General features: G+C 39.6%; 1 long non-coding RNA gene across 1 annotated transcript; it reads right to left on the bottom strand.

The window, feature by feature from the left end:
• Window positions 1-2,029: 2,029 nt before the first annotated feature.
• LOC147653633 (uncharacterized) lies at window positions 2,030-5,425 on the bottom strand. The gene is made up of 2 exons (XR_015285558.1): window positions 4,412-5,425; window positions 2,030-4,285 (listed from the first exon to the last, which is right to left on the bottom strand). It is a non-coding gene; the product is annotated as an uncharacterized LOC147653633 (long non-coding RNA).
• Between the last annotated feature and the right edge of the window lie 4,606 nt (window positions 5,426-10,031).

The following is a 10,031-nucleotide window of genomic DNA, read 5'->3' as shown; positions in this document are numbered from 1 at the left end:
CCCAGCCTGGTATGCCTGGGGACCCAGGGTGTCCACCCAGGTTTTCTGGGAGTGAAGGTGAGCAGGCAGGCACACCCACCCACCCACCCACCCACCCACCCACCCATGCACCAATGCGCACACAGGCACTCTCTGGAGTTACACACACACACACACACACACACAGATTTTCAGGTCTCCTGAACTCATGCAGAGACTCCCCAGCAGCCTGAAGCCCTGCCTAAACCCAGGCCCCCTATGATTGCCAGCTGCTCCAGACTGAGGTTTGCTGGCGAATGACACCACACCATCCCAGTCTGTGGATGATGCAGACACTGGCTCCCCCAAAGCTGGCATGAGGCACATGGGCTGTCTCACTCCAGCTGCCAGCACTGAGCCCCTCAGTGACCTCATTTACACTGGTGAGCCACGTGGCTGGGTTTTTTTGGAACACACACATAGTGAGGGAGGCAGAGATGCCCCACCCACTGAGGCAGCTGACACTGAGATCCCACTTGTTCCAGCAGTTGACACCACAGACTGTGGGGCATCCACATCCCCAGTCCGGCTCCAGCTGGCACCAAATCTGCTCACAGTGACTGCCCCAGTAACTGGCACCAAGTCTTAGCAGGACACAGGGGGTTAGAAAGTGAAATGACACAGAGAGATAGTTAAGAAAGGATTAACGTAATAGTCGATCAATTATTGTGTCTGAGGAGGTGTGTTCTGCTCTTTGCCTCCCTTATTTTCATCTTTTAGGTTTGTGTCTTTTTTACGGCTTCTTCTTTTTCTTATTATCCCCTTCTGTATTGAAAAAGTCCTTGACCAGATACCCTGAAGGGAGTATCCACTCTCTCATAAAAGAAAATTAAACCATTTTGTATTAAGTTTTAAATAGCATTGTTTGGGAGACCCATATACGACTGCCTAAATTAGACAACATGATTGCATTTCCAGTGACACCATTTCTACCAATTTGTGTTTGTTCTAATTTGATGCTTGTGGGTAGGGGTCTTTGCTATCCTTTTTGTGACTCGAGAAGAGCCATATGTTGGTGGATGAGACACTGAGGAATTTAAGTCACATGGGCTTTTTGCATAGCTAAAATTTTGGGAGTCTGGCAAAACTGGCTGCAGTGCTAAAATTTAGTTACTTTTCCACATTTTCAATGGTAGAATTTCAAGATAGCTATTAAGCAGCATGATGGCAAACAATGAAACTAAGAAAGAGGTCAGCAATTAATAGTGGTTTTGGGCATGCATGACAGAATTAGGAAACAAAGGCATTATGAGATAAAGTCAGGGCAGTCAGTAACTAATGGCAGTTTTGGTCATGCATGACAGAATTAAGAAACAAAGACATTACGAGATAAAGTCAGGGCAGTCAGAAACATTAATGTTACTTCTACATTAATATTCATGTTATTAATTATTATCATTAGAGAATGATGATATTAGGTCAGATTTTTACAAACAAAACGAAGTCCTGCCTTAAAGATCTAGTTCATGCAAAACGTAATAGTTCAGAGAGGGAAAGGTGTAGGAAACCATAAAAGCACAGAGGACAATGTGCTGGTTTGCAAACACCACAAATATTTTCTGCACCGGATTCTGGAGCATGTTACAGGAGCATCAAATCTCACACTTCTGTGAAAGTGCAGTTGTTCACACTTATGTTCTCCTATCACACGCGGATACTCCATGTTTGGTACTAAGGCACACCAATGTTTCACTCACCATCTGTATCTTGTAGAACAGTGAAAATTTGGTGCTGTTTTGCATTTGGGAAGCTTTCCTAGCAGGGCTACCAATCAAAGAAAAGCTCTGCTGAAAGATGCATTACCCATCGGCAGCTTTTTTTTCCTGAGACACAATGACGATAGACTGGTGCCAGTGCAGTCTGACAAGCAGTATTTTCTACAGAGGGGATCAGAGATCTAGATACTAAAAAAGAGAAAAAGGGGGATGTTTTGTGGATGGAAAGGAAGGGAAATACCCCTGCTCTTTCTTAAGCTGAAGCAGGACAAAATTATAACCAGTAGAGAAGGCTGTCCAAGGAAATTATAGTTTAATGCAATACAGAAAAGCACTTCACCAGTCTCATCATCCATCATCAATATAAACATATGCACATTTTTTGGAAGCCATGAAATACTATCTGTTTTTAAAAATCAGAATTTGCAAGCATAAATCATTCAGCCAGTCTGAACAGAATGTTTTTATAGAGTTGCTATAGCATAAAAAATAAAGTGAAAATAGTAAATTATTCTAAAGGCAAAATGACTAAAAGGCATAACAAACTTACATGCATAATAACAAAGTACTTTCTAATTAAAGTTGTCATATTTCCATTAAATATTATGTAAAGATTTTCATTCATAGAATTATAGAATCTCAGGTTAAAAGGGACCTCAAACATTTTCTACTCCAATTTTTTTTATAAAATCATGTTCTAGATAATATTAAATTGTTCCCACTACTCTTCCTCTTTTCCATGTGACTCCACGTGTGTCTTCATCTTTTTTATAGACATCCTTTAAATACTGGAATATGGTGATATGGTGACAAGGTCTCCCTTAAGCCTCCGTTTCTCAAGCTGAACAAATGCTGTTTTCACAGCCTTTCTTCATACAGCAGGTTTTCTAATCCATTGATTATGTTTGTGGCCCTTGCCTGGACCCTCTCCAGCCTGTCCACACCTTTTTAGCATAGCAGAGACCAAAACTAAACACTGTGTGGCCTAATGATTGCTGAGTGGGATAACATCTTTATCTCTTGGTGATATCCTAATTAATGCAACCCAGCATCCTACTGTATTTCCCTGCTGCAGAGCACGCTGTTCGCTGTACAGAGCCTGCTGCCCACAAGGGCCCCGAGGTCCCTTCCCACAGAGCTGCTCCCCAGCCAGGTAGATCCCAGTCTGTGCTTCACTCCTGGATTATGGTTCCTGTACTGAAAGCCTTGGGGAAATCCAGGTAGACAATGTCCACCCCCACCAACATCAGTTGAGCAGTTTATTTGTCCGAGAAGATGATCACGTTTGTCAAGCATGATTTTCCCATGCTTTTTCCAGTTGTGCTCTTAACCTGGCCTGTGGCAGCCTTTAGGAAGATTCATCCCATAACTTAATTCAGTGTTAGGTAACATAAAACTAACAAGCCACTAATGAATGTAACTGAAAAGCCAGCAGTCTGGAAAAACTGGTATTAAGACTGGCTGTAAAAGTTAAGTTTTGTTTCCTTCTAGAAAAATGCCTTATTTACAGTACACTTTCCTGATACTGATACTTCCACAGGTGCAACTATAAAGCTGCAATATTTGTTTTCATTTCAGTAAACTCAAAGAGAAGAGCAAGAATGAAAAAACTGTCTAGTAATATATTAAAGGACAAAATTGCTTCCTGCTAGTAATTAGTGTTTTCCATTTCAAATAGAGATGTATTCTATTCTGTTAGAACAAATAGTTACAGATTTTTTTTCTTTCTTGCAATTCCATCAAGTTATTCTATTTACACTTTTAGAACAGTGCAGGAGAATGACAGCATGATATCTTCCCATGACATTTTTGAGAATAGCAACATGTAATACGGTCTGTTCACTTACACAAACTGACAAAGTTTAAGCTTCATTCAAACAAGAATGTTTTTTTCACATAAAGATAGCAAAAAGCATAAAACTATGATGTGGATTGAAGTAGCAAAAACCTGAGTTTGTAACTATTTAAGTGATATAAAATGTTGACATTCACAGAGGAATATACTCAAACAAATGCTAGGTATACACCAAGCAATCATTTCATTACCATCCTTTGGAGAACAACTTTAAATAGTTTATTAATATGTCAGTCATTGAAAAGAACAGATTGCTGTAGACAGGCAGCAGGGGGAGTTCAGGTTTAAGCTGCTTCTCAAAAGAAACACGGTTCTCATACAACATACTTGGAGTTTCACAAGGGAGGGGGAACATAAAAAGGCAGCATCTAAATCAGTTGCAGTTCTTAAAAATGTTACAGCAGATTTTCAGCATTTACCCTTACAGTTTTCCAGATTCTTTGCCCCTTGTGCAGGAAGATTTTCTACATGATGGTAATGCTGAAGCTGTAATGCCGCATATTTTGCTGTTCTGAGAGAGCATGTGATAGGCACGTGACTAATCAGTATCCATAGCAGAAATCCTCCTGTCCAGGCTCACCTCATCCTCTTTGTGTTAGTCCCCTTCCCATGGTGGTAACTCTTTCACTGCCCCAATTCAGTATCTTCCAGGTTGGACCACAAATCTTGACAAATGGCGACATCTTTCACAATGGGACTTTGGGGGTGGAGGGGGGAAAAGGGTTCACAGTCTTTGTTTCTATCCTTGATCCTGGTTTACTACAAAACATGCTAACTCATTTTTAAAAGTGCAATATGAATAGTAAGGTCAGAGCAAACTTACCTTCCCCCTATTAAACATGATTTTTCATCAAATATATCCATATTATATCCATTTGTTGAACACAGAGGCTTTCCCCACAGCCTCTCTGAGTTTGATGGCTTTTCTCAAAACACCGCTGTGTGGCAATTTGAAAAGCCCTCTGCTGATTTGTTACATTTTTAGCTTTTTGACTAGCTGTGTGGCTTAGTTTCCACCAGAGAATAGAATAGTTAAGTTCCACATCCATTCATTATCTCCCTGGGTAAGGCTTGGTTTCAGTTTTGACCAGTTCAGGGTCATACTTCGAGTCATACTCCAGGACACACTTCAATTAGGTTTCTCCTTTCTTGCTCTTGTAGAGAGCAACAGTGTGCAACACCTACACAATTTAAATTTCCTTTATCCATTTTTCTTCTTCAGTTTTAAAAAATTGAGCGGAAAAACAGAGTGAAACGTAAGTAACTCAAAAAATAGAAATAGCACAGAAGATTAAGTTAGCATAATATACAACATCATAAAAATTAATTATTAACAAACTCTTTGTTTTATTACATATATATGTATCTATCTGTATCATCTAAATCATGGAAAGAAAGAGAAATCTAACTCTACTGTTAAGTGCTCTGAAGTAGAGCTTCAATATTCGTAAGAGCAAGCACTTTCCTGGGCCAAATTCTATGTCTGTAACACAATTGTCCAGCTCTCTTTTTCCTCATTTTAACAGTCATTGTACATCTCAGCCAAGGTTTTGAATATAAATTTCTTCATATGGAGGGTTCAATCTTCAGCTTACTGACACAGTCCTGCCAGAGCCCAAGCTAGCTCAGAAAAACACATATAAACACCGCACCAGGTGTGGGGAACTACCTTGGTTTTATCAGCACCAAAGGCAGAACCTTTGAGCCTTGTGCTCAACATGCAGGACTGTCAGCTGAGTCAAGAGGCAGGTAAAATAGAAAGGGCCTCACTCTTGATGTGAGGTCCCAGCAAAGCAAGACCAACATCTAAAACAAGTCAAAGGCTAAAGACCACCCAGAGCACCTCTGCCTGGGATTTTAAATAGCAGGAACACAGTGGGCGGGTACAAATAAACAGCCAATGGGGAGTCCAGGGGGGAGGAGCAAAGGGAGGGGTTACAGTGCAGGGACCAACAGGGATGAGGGGGAGGAGAGGACCTGTCACACAGGCCAATGGGACCTCGAGGGTTAGGGGATTGACAGGGAAGGATCCAGAACAAAGGGCAGGGTTTACAGTGATGGATAAGGGGTAGGGGCAGAGTTGTGGTGACAGGCAGAGAAGGTTCGGGAATAAGGGGTTGGGTTTACAATGATGGGCAAGCCAGGGGAGGGGATAGCATTCAGGGATAAACCATCTTGGGAGGAGTGGGGGTAACATAGGAACAAACCATTAACAATAAAATATGAACAGCAATCCACAAACTAATAAAACAAACATGCACCACAACAGCTTACCACTCAGCTATGTCACCATGATGCAATAAAATTACAGCAAATATTACCAAGAGACACCATCATAGTTTAGGTCAGAAAAAGTCAAAGGTTTTTATTTCACATTGTGAGTGTGATGTGATTGAAAGCACAGTTTTGAATTAAGCCATCATCTTTTTTTTATCTGCCATTTCCAAGTTTCAAGCTATATGAGGTTATTAAAAAATAAATATTTCCCTTTTTTATCCAGAAGACAATATATTTAAAAATAAAAAACTTTATTAGTGAGGTAGATATATCAGTTATATAAATATTTTAACAGACACAGAAACTTAGAGTACCAGGAACTGAGGGCCATCGATTACTTAAGTTGACACCATTTTGAGATATCACAGAGCAAATTCTTGGAGCTTCCTGAAGAAAATACCTCCAAGATCTGTTCCTCAAGCTGCATTATCTAAATTTTGGAGGACTCCAAATTATTACTTTGTGGAAGATTAGATATATTGAGCAGGTTAAACTTTAATTAGAGAAACTAAATTAAAACAGAAATCTGGATTCTCAGTATAATTGTAATCAGTCATGCTTAAGAAAAACACACTCAAACAAGAACTGGTGCAGAGCTTGATACTATGATGATGAGGGAAAAGGAGACTTGTTTAGCCCAGCAGAGTTTATAATGATATGCTTTAGCAGAGCAGAGGGACAACAAATTAGTACCAAGTGACTGATGAAATTTATGGGGGACAAAAAAAAAAAAAAAAAAATACAGGGCTATGGCAGAAAATTGTAGAGTTAATTAAATCTATTACATAACAGATCACAATAGCGGTAACTCCTGAATTAATTTGCCTACATCCAGATACAATTCCTCCTTCTCTTTTTCCTAAAGGAAAATTCACCTGGCACTCGAAAGGAACTCTAAAACTTTTAAATCTTCATGGACTATATTACACGGGTGGAAAAGGCCTTTTTGGTCATACATATTCAGAGTTTTTCTGTATCCACAGGACTAGAAAAGACATTCAATGTAATTGCTTGTGATGCAGTTTGGTATCATTCCTAAACTGTCTTTGGAAAGTTTTGATTCTGTAGGTGAATTCATATAATCCTGAGATTGAGATGCATTCCTTGGACAAAAGTGGCAGTCATGGGGAGTCGTGTGAAAATCATGAGAGGAAATAATTTAATTAAGTCTGATTTAGTTTCTGCTTCAAAACTCTTAATACTGAGCTTCCTTTATGACTCCTCTGCTACTTTAATATATTGCTTGTTGCTATAAATATGACAACATTTCAAAAAGCATTCATTTACAGCTGACTGCTTTAGTGGCTTAGTGAAAGTCAAGTGGATTATTTTTGCAATATGTTCCCCACAATTAAGCCGTCTGTCCCAGCCTGACAAGAACCAAGAGTGTCCCAGAAAAACTCTAAACTGTAGCTTGAGGAAACCAGTAATGTTGCTTTGCTTATTTTCATTAACCATCTTCACTAGACAGCAATTTTGGCAAAGAACCAGTTTTTTGTTCTTGACTGCAATTGTGACAATTGTTTCCAGTCTAGGGCATTAATTTTTGACCTGTTAAACCAGAAGCATTCCCCTGGTGGCAAAAGGGCAAATCCAGCTTGCCGTCTGCGAAGCTTCATTTAGTTCTGTCCTAAATGTTGTCCAGAAAGGAGTTGGAAAGGTCAACAGAAACCCAGAAAACAGAGAAGTGTGTTCTTTTCTCAATTAAAACCTGTATGGTGAGTTCAAAATGCAGCAGTAACCCTTCCTCTGCACTCTGGTTTTAATCAAGGGTTGTCAGTCATCCTGGTTGCAGTGTAGTCTAGGGTGTAACTGGTAGCTGTTGAAGGGTGAATGTACCACCTGTGGCCATCTGCTTTAGTCTTCAGGCTATTGTGGATAAAGATGGTGGTAACACTGACTTTTGCTAGGCATCATCCTGGCACTTAGAGATACCACAGAGCTCACTAAGGTATCACAGCCACGTGAGAGTTAACTTCCTGTACACTGAGTTAGTGCTTCTTATTAACTGTGACAATTGATAGGAGCTTTGCATGACCCGGCATGGGATACAATTTATTTGTAAATGAATTATAGTAAAAATATATAGAATAGGAAATGGCAAAGTAGCCATCTTATTCTTGGATGATTTTCATGGCCAAAGGCAAAATGAGAAGTCATGAGAAACTCCTCAGTAAATTAGAATTCAGGGTTTCTCATCATATTCTTAGTGAATATTTCAGAAATGTATTTTGCTGCCACGAAAAACTGCAGCATGAGCTAAAATTCCCAGCTCTATTGCTGCAGAGGGTAGAAAAAAAAATAGAAAATATCCTTAAAAATTGCTCATGACATGACACAATACTTACCTCTCACCCTGAGTCAGCACATGTAGGTCTGTGGCAGGCAGTCAGACTTTTGGAGGGGTTTCCATATCCGTGCATATAGCTGCTAATTTCTAACCTCTGACTTGTTTATTATTACCTTCTATTTACATCATTCAGCAACTCAGTGTTAAGACCCTGTTAACATATTACAAGACATTAATGGACATTAATGTTTTTATTATCATTTATATTTCAGGATTGCTTTTCGTATAAATGCCCTCCTGTGAAGTGGATGTTATCTCCTTGATTCTACTCTGATGCACCAACACTGTAGTTAAAAATAGCAAATAACTCACTCATGTGACATTACAGGTACCTTTGGTACCTTTCTCTCCTCTGATTATAGACATATCAGCTCATTAAACACCAGTACAAGAACACTAGCTGAGCCCTTCTTTTTAACACACTACCATTGTGAAGCTAGAAGCTAAGCCCTTTTCTTTTAATGAATAAGTAGCACTGCCGTCATAATCTGGGGGGCTAGGAAGTGATGCAAAGAGACCACACTGTGTTTCAGCCAGCATTTATTGCTACAGAGGTGGTATTTTTTTCATGTCTGATTTCAAGCATGTTTTTAAATGTCTTCATGTGCTGTTTTCAGGTTGTTTCTTTTCTTAAAAGTGTTGATGTTCACTCTCAGAAAGGTTACTGTACATGTCCCACATTGAAGAGGATTACCCCATGCAATCATTTCGAAGCTGTATAGTGCTACAAACACAGTGAAAAACTAGTATAGTTCATGAACATATGTATACTAAATAATATGATATATAAGTATGTACAACAATAAATAATGTAACATTAAGCCAGACTTTAATTTGGAATCTTTAGAGCTCCCCAACAAAGACCCGTGTGTTTCTACAGAGAATATGAAAGTTATTTCATGTGATTGTTTTAATAAATAAAATGACTAATTTTTTGCTCCCAGTCCAATTGAATACTAACTGTAAATTGTGTCATGGCTCTCATGGCTTTCCTCTCCTGAAAATTTAAAAGTATATCAAGGCTTTATCTTTACCCATAATTGAGCCTGTAGCCTCTGGAAGGTCCTCTAACCTTACCATTGGAAACAGCCTTCTAGCTATTGCCATGGAAGTCTTTCCTTTCTGGGTTTGTCAGTGATCAGAAGGAAAAACAGATGCAGAAATAAACACAAAGTCCTCTTCCCTTAGAAAGTTTTGTCCCTTAGATATTACAAGGACATGTAGTGATAAGACAAGGAGGAATAGCTTAAAACAAAAGGAGGAAGGTTAGATTACATATTTGGAAGAAGGTGAGGGTGGTGAGGCATTGAAACAATTTGACCAGAGAAGTTGTGGATGCACCATCCCTGGAAGTGTTCAAGGCCAGGCTGGATGGGGCTTTGAACAAACTGGTCTACTGGAAGTTGTCCCTGCCCATGGCAGAGGGGTTAGAACCACACTATATTTAAGGTCCCTTCAAACCCAAATTATTCTGTAATTCTGTGATATTCTCTAGTGAAACTTTCCACCCAAGACATGGATCAGATCATGGGGCCCCTCCTCTATCTGCAGAAGCTCACAAGAGTCACCACAGAGACAGCTGTACACAGGCCCCCCTGGGCACAGCAGACTCTCCATGAGCCAATGCCCTCCCATTTTACACATCCTCATGATTTGTGTTTTCCTTTTCTTTCCTTTGAATCTGATTTTCATATTGGTATGTTGAGGTAGAAGTCCTGGATCTCATCACAGTTCATCAACCCCTTGTTTGGCAGAAGCACGCATGCATAACTGTTCACACGGCACCACTGAAAGGTATAAAAAACATTTCATCAGA

The sequence above is a fragment of the Cyanistes caeruleus genome, chromosome 4, assembly GCF_971803275.1.
Source record: "Cyanistes caeruleus chromosome 4, bCyaCae1.hap1.1, whole genome shotgun sequence".
NCBI classification, from domain to species: Eukaryota; Metazoa; Chordata; class Aves; order Passeriformes; family Paridae; genus Cyanistes; species Cyanistes caeruleus.
The sequence above is the reverse complement of the archived record's forward strand: the minus strand, read 5'-3'. Positions and strand labels throughout refer to the sequence as shown.